The sequence below is a fragment of the Schistocerca americana genome, chromosome 1, assembly GCF_021461395.2.
Source record: "Schistocerca americana isolate TAMUIC-IGC-003095 chromosome 1, iqSchAmer2.1, whole genome shotgun sequence".
NCBI lineage: Eukaryota > Metazoa > Arthropoda > Insecta > Orthoptera > Acrididae > Schistocerca > Schistocerca americana.
In genome coordinates, this window is record NC_060119.1 from 210,866,705 (window position 1) to 210,879,787 (window position 13,083).

The window sequence follows — 13,083 nt, forward strand, 5'->3', positions numbered from 1 at the left end:
AATAGAATTGGGGAGAAGAGGAATTCGAGGCACAACTTGACTAGAAGAAGGGATCGGTTGGTAGGACATGTTCTGAGGCATCAAGGGATCACCAATTTAGTATTGGAGGGCAGCGTGGAAGGTAAAAATCGTAGAGGGAGACCAAGAGATGAATACACTAAGCAGATTCAGAAGGATGTAGGTTGCAGTAAGTACTGAGAGATGAAGAAGCTAGCACAGGATAGAGTAGCATGGAGAGCTGCATCAAACCAGTATCAGGACTGAAGACCACAACAACAACACAGCAATGCTACTGCTGGTTTCACACCAGATTTGGGCAGGACACACACCACTGCAGACAACCCTGCACCTGCCCAAACTAGAAAGGCGGCCTGATATAGGCACATTAGGCCACTCTTTATTAACAAGACGCCTCTGCACACCACGACAAAACAGCACTGATGCAGCATTTTAATGAGCAGACAGTTGCCGACTATTCGTCCATGACAGGCGCCTGCAAACGTATTTTCTCGTTGATACCGTGGCTGATGTGAGCATCCGACTGCCTGCTCTCACACCTGCTTAACTGTCGCCGTCGCCACTGCAATTACATGTGGCCAATTACACTGCAATCGCAGTTGCTGTGACTGCACAGGCCATGCTCAACCTCAGAACAGGTACGCAAATACCTTGGGCATTCCTAGTGGCAGAGACATTTGAGCCAGTCCTGGGAGCCAATCTCCTATGGCACTACTAGCTACTGATGGATTTAAATTGCGCCCTACTGTTATGACGGGACAGCCAGCATCCAATCCATGGTGTGGTCAGCGATAAACTACCTGCCGGCACAGAAACGCCCTCACTCACACTGCCGCAGCTCGACACACCTAAAGCCTAAAGCTACAAAGTGAAGCACTTTTCAACTAGTTATGCTTAAAGGCAGCCGAGTACTCATCATTATATCATGAGAACGAGGTCATGCGCCTCAACAACGAACAACTGCAGAGATGAATTGTGGACGTCACTGCATCACTTCATGCAGCTTGACAGCATCTTGACTACCTTCATCATCTCGCCACTGATCACTACCATGGCACTGCTACTACAGGCGCTTCCCAGGTTAGTGAAGCATCACAATCCCTATTTTAGTGTGCTACCGAGACAATGCATTGTGACATTAACAGTGATGCAATGATGGCGAATCACATCTCGATCCACCTCCTGGACTCACTACACACTCCTCCATTAGGCCACATACAATCTGTATCATACAGGATGATACCGCCCACCACATTACAACCACACTAGGGTCCCCTTTCCATTGCCACCCTCATCGTCTAGCTCCCCACAAACTTAAAGCAGACGAAGTTATGTTAGCTGGCGTAATCAGGACATCAGACAGTGCTTGGGACTCCCCAATTAAATTAGTTCCTACAAAGAAGGGTACTTGGCGCCTATGTGGTGACTACCGCTACCTCAATGCCGTTGCAGTCATTGACAGCTACCCCTCTCTGAACGTGAACGATTTTTCCCACGTCTTGGCTGGGGCAAAAAGTTTCAGTGTTGTCGATTGGAAAACAGCGTACCTGCAAATTCCGATGGCGGCCGAAGATGTACTACAAAGTTTGATAATCACGCCATTTGGTCTCTCTAATTTCCTCTACATGCCGTATGGACTATAGAACGTGCCACAGAATGGCAACGATTTAGTGACAGCATACTGTTCAATTTGTCTTTTTGTTACGTCTATCTATATGACGTCAAAATTTTTTTGCAAAAAGAGCAACACCATAATGACCATCTGTGTATCGTCCTTGATAAGCTGGCCTCTCACAGGGTGTATTAAACGATGACAAGTGCCAACTTTGGCAACCCATGTGACCTTTGGCGGACACAACGTCGACGCTTCTCGGGTGCGTCCTACTCCTGAGAAAATTGAACAGATACGCCTCCTCTCACCTCCCAGCTGCATAGGTTTTCAGGGATTATAAAATTTTTATGGGAACCAATTGCCACACGCCACTGAGGCTTTACTACCGCTCACACAAGCATTGTGCGGCAAGTATACATCTGGACACCGCAAATGCAGACAGCCTTTGACAAAATAAAAGAACACATGCTACATGTGACATCCCTCCCCACCCATCATGCGACGCACATCTAATTATCACATCAGATACTAGAAAGTACGTGATTTGGGCTGCTTTACAGCAAGAGATTGATGGAGTCACTCTGACGCTCATGTTTTTTTGTGCAATTTTACCAACACCCAGAAAAAATGGTCCACATTTGCTCGCGAACTACTAGCTGCATATGAAGCAATTCGTCGCTTTCAAGTGGGGAGACCCCTTACCATATATACAGATCATGGCCCATTGGAAGATGCATTGCACAACCCCCAGCGAATTCTGCACCCAGGAGATTTCACCATCTAGATTTCGTAACACAGTTCACTACCAATGTGCAATACGTCAGAGGTGCTGATAACATTGTGGTGGACTATCTTTTCCATATCACAGCTACCTCTGCTCAAATTCTGATAGTACCGCAGATGTACAAGCGACAGACGCTGATCTCCACAACTTGTTTAAAAAAACATATTCCGGACTCCAGTTCAACAAAGTACACTACCCAGAGCTACCTAACAATCGATTGGTCTGACCAGTCGTACCAGAGCCAGAAAATTTTTGACCTTCTCCACAATCTTGCACATCCGAGTAGATGCCTTACTGTATGCCTGATGACAGATTTGTTTGCCTGGCTAAACATTAGAAAGAATTGTGCCACATGGGCCAGGACTTGCATTTCATGCCAGGAGGCAAAAACTGGCCACCACACTCAGCTACCCTTTGGTAAATTCCCGGTTCCAAAGGGGCGGTTCCACACTCCCACATTGACATCATAGGGCCACTCCACAAACTGCATGGTTATGGTTATATTTTGTCAATGGTAGATGGTGTGACAAGATGGCTGGAGGCCACACCCTTTTCCGACATATCAACAGAGACAGTAGCAAAAACTTTCGTCAACAGTTGGATTGCTAGATTCAGCTGCCCAGCCTCCTTGACATTGCACCAGGGTTGTCAGTTCGAATTCCAATTGTTCAACGACATATGGAGCCCATGCAGATGCCACTGGTTCAACAGAACCGCCTACCATAGTCAATCCAATAGCGTTGTGGAACAGTGGCATCGAATAATGAAAGCCGCTCTCATGCGCACTCAGAATTGTGGGTAGAGGCCCTTCTATGGGTTCTCCTAGGCATCCACACAGCACAAAAGATGACCTTGATGCATCACTCACCATACCCGCTGAATTTGTAGTGCATGAAACAGTCCCCACAGACCAATACTTACCAGACTTAGTTGTGTAAATGCACACACATATAAAAACATCAGTGTGCCACCCCGTCCCATCACATGACAATCTTTATTGATAAAGACCTGGTCATATGCTCTCATGTGATGCTATGTACAGACACAGTGAAACTTGTCCTACAACCGCCACTTACAGGACAAAGACCTAGTCATATGCTCTCATGTGATGCTATGTACAGATGCAGTGAAACTGGCCCTACAACCGCCACTTGCAGGACCATACCTAGTGTTGAAATGAGATACCAACACTTTTGATTTCGAAATTTCTGGAAAACAAATAACAGTGTAGTTGAACCGACATAAACTAGCAAGACTCTCCCCACCCCATCGCCTCCTATGTACCCTTTAGTCAGTTTACAAGTGTGTGTGTGGATTTCCACGATTTTCTGCCTGACGACATACCTGTCACGTTATGCGGTACTTACCTCGTGATTACTGATACCTACACAGACAGGCGTCAGGTGCAAGCATCGTCATACACAGTTTCGTGCATATCACTCATGTCCCCCCAGAAGTTGACACAGCAGGACTCACCTCCTGTTTTTCAGCAGACATAAACCTTCACCGCCCCAACTTACACTGCCATAGCCCCGCAACACCTCCTGTAGACCTGACAATGCAAGGCAACGCCACCAACTTCCCTCCCCTTCAAATACCGCCGCCGAGCCAGCAACAATTGAAAACATCGTCGCTGTCGCTCGTCTTGTTTGCCCCCCACTTCCACTGCATGTGTGGAAAGGGAGGTCAGCTTGATGGCGCTGTAGATTCACTGCTCACACTGGCCGGGAACAACTGCGGCGACAGGAAGACGCCGACGAGGAAGGCTTGGCAGTGCTTCTGCTGTCAGAAACTTGGTCACATCGCCAAGTCATGCAGCAATGCTTTTGCTGATTGAAGTGTGTGCAAGCCCACGACACTCACAACTGCACCAAGAATCGTGACGAACCTGCTCCGTGCGTCAACTGTGGAGGTGTGCATACAGCAAACCATCGCGGTTGCAGCCTTGCCTTGAGAACTGGGGCCGCAGTGACAAGACTTCATGGAGAAGACGTTCTCGTAACGCCGCTCCTGGTGCTGTTGTAGCATCCTGTGACATTGTGTAGGCAGTGCCAGCAGTCGCCCCACCCCTTCTCCAAGAGAGGAAGGTGGGACGCACTGCCCGACGGACAGAGTCAACTCGCCTGCTGCTCTGCAGGTGCGACCAATGAGGCAGTGTCTGCCCTTCGCACTGCTGTGGCAGCGGAATTGGAGCACTGTGTATGGAGGTGGTGGCTGCATGCCATCAGCTTCAGCTGCTCAAGGACGCTGAGGGCAGCAAACACAGGCATGTCCACTCCGCCACAGTGGATGCAGCTGCACAGACCGACACCCCATTGGTTCCCACAGTCACACTGGGGTTAGAACCGGCGTCCATGGACTACAAGCTGTCTGCTCTCCCTCCCAACCAGGAGGATATGCGGCAGGCATATGGACAAGAGGGCGCATCCGTTATCATTGCTGCACATGTTGTGGCCACTTTGGCAGTGGATGAGCGCAGCTACCTACTGTTACCAGATGCGCGCAGTGTTCAAGCCATACTGAAGGAGGTTGCTGGGTCGTTCAATGAGGGGGATTTACCCCCTCCCAAGCGCGACCTCCCTCACGAACTCTACAACTTCACCAGGCACGTAGGGGTCTTGCACTCTGTAGTCTCAGGAAGAACAGTTATCGGTGGACTGGGATCACATTATTGCAGTCTCATCTGTGTGGATGCAGGAAGAGAAACTTATAGAGACAGTCCGGCAGCTGCTTCTGCTGTAGGTAAATCCAACTCCCACAGATGTGAACGCATTCAAGCCACTCCTCATGCTGGGTACCTGGCATCTTCAGCATCTCCATCTCTCAGAGTTCCCGCCAGAGAGAATGCCAGACCAGTTCACATCGGGAGACCCACCCAGATCCACGCGTCAGGATTAATGGAGGAATAGCATACACTTGTTAAGTCTCCGTCCACACAGGCTCAGGATCATCTGCTAGGAAATAGCGTAGCATAGCGGAGCAACAATTACAGATGCTGCCGAGACTACGTCCTCATCTACTAAAGCTGCCGGCAGCAACCTGTTGGTCGCAGCGCCGATGTCGCGCTTTGGTCGTCCCCAGCGCATGTTGCTGATTATAACACATCATCCATCGCATCCGCCGTCACACAGCTATTTACTTCACTTCCGACAGATGATACCCAGCTGCAGTCTCTGCTCACATGCTCCACACTACGGGGGGCGGGATGGGGACTCTGTGGCAGCGTAACATCTCTGGAATTTTATCCCACTCATTTTTGAGAGTTTCAAAAAAAGCGTCTTTGTTCGAACAACTTTTTATTCTTATTCTGTGAACCAACTCCTCCCACAGATGTTCTATAGGATTCAAATCCGGATTTTGACTTTGCCACTCAAAAACTTTGATATTTTTGCGTTTTAAAAAATCACTAATGTAGTTGGACTTGCGCCTGGGATCGTTATCTTGTTGAAAATTTCGTCCAGCTGGCATGGGGTGTTTAGCGTACGATGCATTTGAGTCATCAATACTTCTTCGAAAACGAAACAATCCATATTACCTTCAGTTCGAAGTAATGATCAAACTCCAGAGCATGAAAAACATCTCCAAGCGAACACACTTCCACCTCCATATATGACCGTGGGAATTGGCTACCGCAAGTCATATCTTTTATTTATAGGTCGTCGAACATACTTGATACCATCAGATGACATTAAATTAAATTTGCTCTAGTCACTCCCCAAAATTTTAGACCAGTCTTAACCTGACCATAATCTGTGCCGTTTTGCAAACGCAAGTCGGGCCTTCCTGTTTATTGAAGATACTAAAGGTTTTTTCGTCGGTCTTCGTCCATATATTCCAAAGAGTTTCAAGAGTCGTTTGACAGTGGAAACGTGAATGTCGACGTTACAGTTTTCTTTCAATTCTCTTTGTAATTTGTATAATCACAGCCGACTTGCGAGCATCACTTGTTGATAATTTATTTATGATGTGATCGACTTTTTTAGGAAAGACCTTTTTTTTTGGGTCCACTGCGAGGCTTATTTTCTACAGTCTTTCGTTTGTTATACAATTTGTCTTCATGTACTAACGACCTGACGAGACATTTTAAAACTATGAGCAACTTCGGTTTAACCGCCCGTCCGCTACGGTCGCAGGTTCGAACCCTGCTTCGGGCATGGATGTGTGTGATGTCCTTAGGTTAGTTAGGATTAAGTAGTTCTAAGTTCTAGGGGACTGATGACCACAGCAGTTAAGTCCCATAGTGCTCAGAGCCATTTGAACCATTCTTGAACTTCGGTTTGTTTCAGTATTTGCGTAAGTGCATTTACACAGGGTTTCTAAAGTCACTGTAATTTTTCTTACGTTTCGGCATATTGAAAAAAATCACTGTAAGTACATATCAGTAGAAATCAGAACTAAGAAGCAAGTAACGTCCACTAATTTATGGATCAAACTGCGTGTCAAAATAATTTTGAGCTCTCTGAAGGTTGCATTTGTTCGGCAACACAAAATATAAAAAAGCAAGTCGAAACCTGAGACCTTCAAGTAATCGCAGTTATACTGGTCTCCACTATACCCCAAGACACTGTCCGATAGTGTTTTATTTTAAGAGAAATAGTAACGAATTTTATGTTATCAAAATACTTTTGAGCGATACTGTATAATTATTTTCTGTAAACGAACTAGAAACGAAGACAGTGCACTTCCTACAACTGCGAGCTTCCTTCGAAAGTGAATGATGATGGGAGTGGTCCTCACAGATAACGTAATCTATACTTCCATACAGCGTGCTGCGGCACTTCCTCTACCTATCTAGCTGTCACTGGCCCGTCACGTCAGCAGGTTAATGTAATGCTTTCTACCGAAGCATTAAGTCAAGGAAACCTAAGTAAAGAAAGTGTCTACAAAAGACAACCAATGAAATAAACACGCAGAAGTAATAATTGTGCGTACTTGATATTTTTCTGGAACTCTAGTAAAAACCGTGAAGCGTGCAAAATTACATTAAAAAAAGGAACTGTGAACGCGTGAAAACGAACGGTTCCCAAAAAGAAACTATCACCAGTGAACTAGATCCCAAAGACAAATGAGTTTGTTGCCTCTGGTACTCTGCCTGCCTAATTCGGCCGTGTGGCCCTTCGGACACCGACATTTTTCTTTGGTGCACTCTATGTAATCCGAACGCTGGAATAAATAAGCCAACGTATTTAATTTCTGTGTCCTTTCCATCCTGGATGCCCACTCCTAAGTCCTCCCAGCACCCAACGGAACAAGGGGAATATTATGAGAAAATAACAATGTCCTCAAATCTTCTCAATCAAATGCATACAGAAAATATTTTGCCCCTGCTGACCTGAAAGTCCGCGCAGGTCCCTGTGAACTGAGCCGTTAAGTTCATTGTTACTACAGAACAAGAGAAAATATCAGTTTTGCAGAAAGCATTTAGTATTCTAACGATTTCTCAATGATATGTGTGATGTGTTTCATTACGCTTTTATGAGAACTGAAGTCAATTTCTGTTCATGAAGTTCAATTTATGGACAAAACAAGTTAATATTTTATTTTGTTTGCTTAATCCAGAACAGATATCGAAGCAGTATAAAGTTAAGAAGTATAACACACTAGAAAATATTGAATGTAGTGACAACTCTTGCATTGATTTAGATATTAGCATCCTGTCGCCTCAAAATAGGTGTCATTCATCCAGTTTTAGATCTGGGGACCAGCCTGTTTTTACGAGATAAATGTAGAATGGTTCTTATCATTCAATTCCTAATATTTAGATACAAATAATCGCTCTCAAATAGAAAATCATTCGCGTACGCTTGAGAACGATATTATCTCTTGGTTTCAGCCTCTAAATCCACTGACTTACTCTCAACAAATGTGTTGACAAATTTTTTTGCGTGTGGTCGAAATATTACTTCGTGCAACCAAATGCTGCACAAGATTTCACTATTATAGTAAAGAAATCTTCACTGAAAACACTACAGTTAAGACGAAAATAAATTGAACAGCAGGTCACGTGTCGCCTACAAATGGATGCAGCCACTAGTCAGATGCCGAAGAGGTTGATTTGAATGTAATGGCTTCATGCGGAGTCTATATCATCTATGGTCAAAGATTTAGACACTACAAATAATCTAAAATATTTGGATAAGGGTAATCTTTGACACTTTAGCAAAATAATGTATTAGTGTTAGTAATGTGGTTCCCCATAAATAAATTACTGTAATAGAAAAGTTTGAAAATGTTCTATACAAAATGTACAGAGGGAATCTTACACGTATACCAGCAGCTCTTGAAGCTGTTGAGAAGGTTTGCATTCCCAAGTAAGTATTAAAAAAAATCTTTCGTATCGCTATAAGAGTGCTTATTTGAACCAATTCTACCATGTGACGTTATTCAAGTGCTAAAACAGGAATATGTCTACATTATTTCTCATTCTACGAAAATAGATTCATACGATCATTTCTGATCATGAAACAATGTACCAATATTGTTCTGTAGAAGATCTGGGCCTGTAGTACGTAAACAACATTACAGGGACACATACCCATTAAGGTGCTCGATATTATCAGGCAATGCATCAAAACCTATAAGTGATAGCACACTCCAGCTTCGTCATAGACGGATTCTCCGTGATATAAACAGAGATTAAGTTCAGGTACATTTATATCTTTAGTCTGCAAATCACCGTGAACTGCGAGAAAGAGAGTGTATTTTAAACTTACCAGCTTTTTAAGGTTCGGCCCACTCATTTCACGAAGTGAACTGGAGAGAAATGTGCGATTTTAGGTCACTGTGCGTGTTTTTATTTGCCGATTCTACACCATCTCAATGGTGCAGATAGATAGCAGCCTAGAAATATTTATATCGGATGTTCCATAAAGAACATAACTTTTGAGTACATACTGACACAAATTTATAGATGAAATTAAATAATGTACGTATTACTGCAGTCAGTACATGCTATCTGTGTCTACATATGAAAGTTTATGGTACTCAAATGCCCTCCGCGACTGTGCAGAGACTCACTCGTTCTTTGGATGAAATTTTCCGTGTCATTTCGCCGTACTTGCACCTGTAGTTCTGAAATTACTCTCTGAATCTCGAACTTGAGCTCTAGGGATTGGCATACATCCGAGATTTCCAATACTCCCACAGATAGAAACACCCATGTATTAACCCTGCTGTTCTGTTCGGGTCTATATGACCCGAAACGAATATGAACGTTATTTTACATTATGTAAATACCAATATATATTTATGAAACTTTGTGACTTTGTCTGAAAATGGATGAGCAGCATGTGTTTTAAAAGGTTTTAAAAAAGTTTAAGAAGTTTGGGCTTCAACTGTAATAGTTGCATATGTAATGTTCGGGTCATAATGACCCGACACAAATATGTTTAGTGTAACTCGTATTTATTTCTAAAATCTGGAAATGGCGAAAATTATTTTTGTTGTGTTGTGTGGGAATAGTGACTGCATCATTCCAACTTACTCTCAACAATCACCTAAAGCTCCATGCGTTCACAACAATGGGCTTGTTTGTTGCTTTCCCCAGGAAATAATAATTGGCAGTTCTCAATAATTGGAATGCTTTGTTTCTGCCCAGTTTGACTTGTGACACCATGGCGATGAGACCATTGAATGATCGTGAGTTGGAAGAAATAGTAAATGCCTCACCAGATGAAGGATCACTTTCTGAGTTTGAAGATCACATCAGCAATGCATCTGAAAGCGAGTGTTCCGATGACAGTTACGACAGTCCACAGCCCATACAAAATAGTGTAGAGACTTTTCTTTCTAAAAATGGGAATATAGAATGGCAGTTGCATCCACCAGCACAACATGGTCGCCTACCAGCTTCGAACATCATCAAGAGTACCCCAGGAGTTACCAGGTATGCAGTCAGCAGAATATCTGATGTAAAATGTTCATTTGAAGCAGTATTTCACACAGCGCTTCAAAATGAAATAATAGAGATGACAAATATTGAAGGGCAGCGAGTTTATGGTGAACAGTGGACAGATATTGATGGTTCTGTTTTCCATGCATACTTAGGACTCTTACTCCTAGCGGGTGTATATCGATCTCATGGGGAGTCTACAAAAAGTTTGTGGGATAAAGATACTGGGCGAAACATATTTCGAGCAACCATGTCTCATGAAACATTCTGTAAGATATCACGTGTCCTGCGATTTGACAAGAAATCTACTAGAGAGGAAAGACGACGTACTGACAAACTTGCCGCAATTCGTAGTATTTGGGAGAAGTGGGTAGAGGTCCTTCCTAAACTGTATAATCCAGGAGAAAATGTTACTGTTGACGAGCAGTTAGTAGCATTTAGAGGTCGCTGTCCATTCAAGCAGTATATCCCAAGTAAACCGGCAAAATATGGGATCAAAATATGGACCATGTGTGACAGCAAAACTTCATACGTACTGAAAGCCCAAATTTATACAGGAAAGGTGAGTGGAGCGGCACCAGAAAGAAATCAGGGAATGAGGGTGGTATCTGATCTCACTTCTGAGTTACGTGGTCAGAATATCACGTGTGACAACTTTTTTACGTCGTACAATTTGGGGCAGCTGCTTCTGAAAAGGAAATTGACTATGTTGGGAACTATACGGAAAAATAAGCCGGAGCTTCCACACAAAATGACCAACAAGGAGGTACACAGCTCTTCATTTTACTTCACAAATGACACTACTGTGGTTAATTATATTCCTAAGAGACACAAGAATGTTGTACTTATGAGCACTCTCCACCATGATGCGGAAATCAGTGACAGGGCTGATAAGAAGCCAAAAATGATTTTGGACTATAATTCAACCAAAGGTGCTGTAGACACGCTTGATCAGTTATTAGGTACATATACATGCAAACGAAAAAGTAATAGGTGGCCAATGATAGTTTTCTACAATATTCTTGATGTTTCTGCTTATAATGCATACGTTTTGTGGATTTCGGTTGACCCTAATTGGAATGCAAGCAAATTGACTAGAAGGAGAATATTCTTGGAGGAACTTGGAAAGTCACTGATAAAAGAACATATTGCATCAAGAACGCATTTCCCAAGAACAGAAGTTTCTTTGAGAATGGTCACAAGCATCCAAAACCCGAATGATGTGGGTGGTGTGTCAGAATCGGTAACAACAAGAAAATCTACAAAACGTGCACGCTGTAAGTTCTGTCCATCAAGTAATGACAATAAAACAAACATGGTGTGTGGAAAATGTAGTAAACATATTTGCAAGAAACATGTAACCTACTTGTGTCCACAGTGCAAGCAGTAAGAAAAGAACTGTAGTATTTTATAAGATGATTGTATTGAAAATTCTGTTGTTTCAAATTTATGTGAATACTTGTGCCTAAACTACAATCAGTAAGAAGAGAGGATTCTAAAGTTGTAGTGCTTTCTATGTTGGAATGTAATAAAAAAACTGTAGTGTGTTCTGTACTGTAGTGTGCTCTAAGATGAATATCTGTAATGACAACTGTCTGTTGTTAGAAAATGTCAATACTTACGTCTAAACTGTCAACAATAAGAATAGAAGTATGGAAAAACTGTAGTGCTTTCTAAGTTGAATGCCTGTAATGGAAACTGTCTGTTGTTTCAAATTTATGTGCATATTTAAATGAAAAATATCCCTCAATAAAGTTGTATGCATTGTTATTATTATTATTATTACCATTATTATTATTATTATTATTATTATTATTATTACTAACAAGGTACTGGAATAGAACAACAATGTCGATAGCTAAAACTGTACCAAAATTTATGTTTCTAAAGCATTTTGATATGTCGGGTCATATTGACCCGAACAGTATATATGTCAAGTAAAAGTGAACAGAACAGCAGGGTTAAACAGCTTCAAACATGTTATTGCTTCACAAAAGAATTAGTGTTAAATGTTTTACGTTAAACATGTTAGCAAGAAATAGTTTTGAAATAATTTGAAACTGAGTATAAAGTTTGCTGGATGTCGTAAAGTGCTCATTCACTGGATGTGTGTAGTCTGAGTAATTTGTGCACCATTTTAAGCAGAAGCAAGTTTGTCATGCATGTCAATGTTTATGATATCATATCTCCTTAGATATGGGTCGTACAACGGCATAATTTTGCAGGTATATTTAGTGGCATATGTGGACTCTGTCTGCAAAACATGTTGCTGATAGGAGTAGTAGTAAACGAGCAGTAAACTAAAACGTCGTACCTGATGCGCCAGTTTTACTACACGAACAGCGAAATTATAGTAATTAGTGGTAAAGGAGCAGCAAATTTAAAATCATGCCTGATGCGCCAGTTTTAGTGCACGAACACGGAAAATATAGTAAGCGATAAATTTTTTTCATTTCATCAATTTGTGATGGGGTGAAGCGGATTGTCATCAACAAAAAGTTTCGTAAAGGTTTGAAATTGTGTGTAAAGTTTATTGCAAGTCGCTGAGTGATCTCATTCTCAAGTACTAGATGAATAAAGTCCGGTTATTTGAGTGCTGTCAGTTTCTAACTGTAATACTTGTCTTACTGTCCTGAACAATTAACATAAGCTCAGCGACAAAAAATTAGTTATCACAGAGCGTAAGCCCTGAGGAATCGTTAGGCCTCTACAGATGGCGCAACGATTGAGTCACGTGTTCAACCGCGTGCGCAGTCTCTACGTGAGAATAAGGAAAAA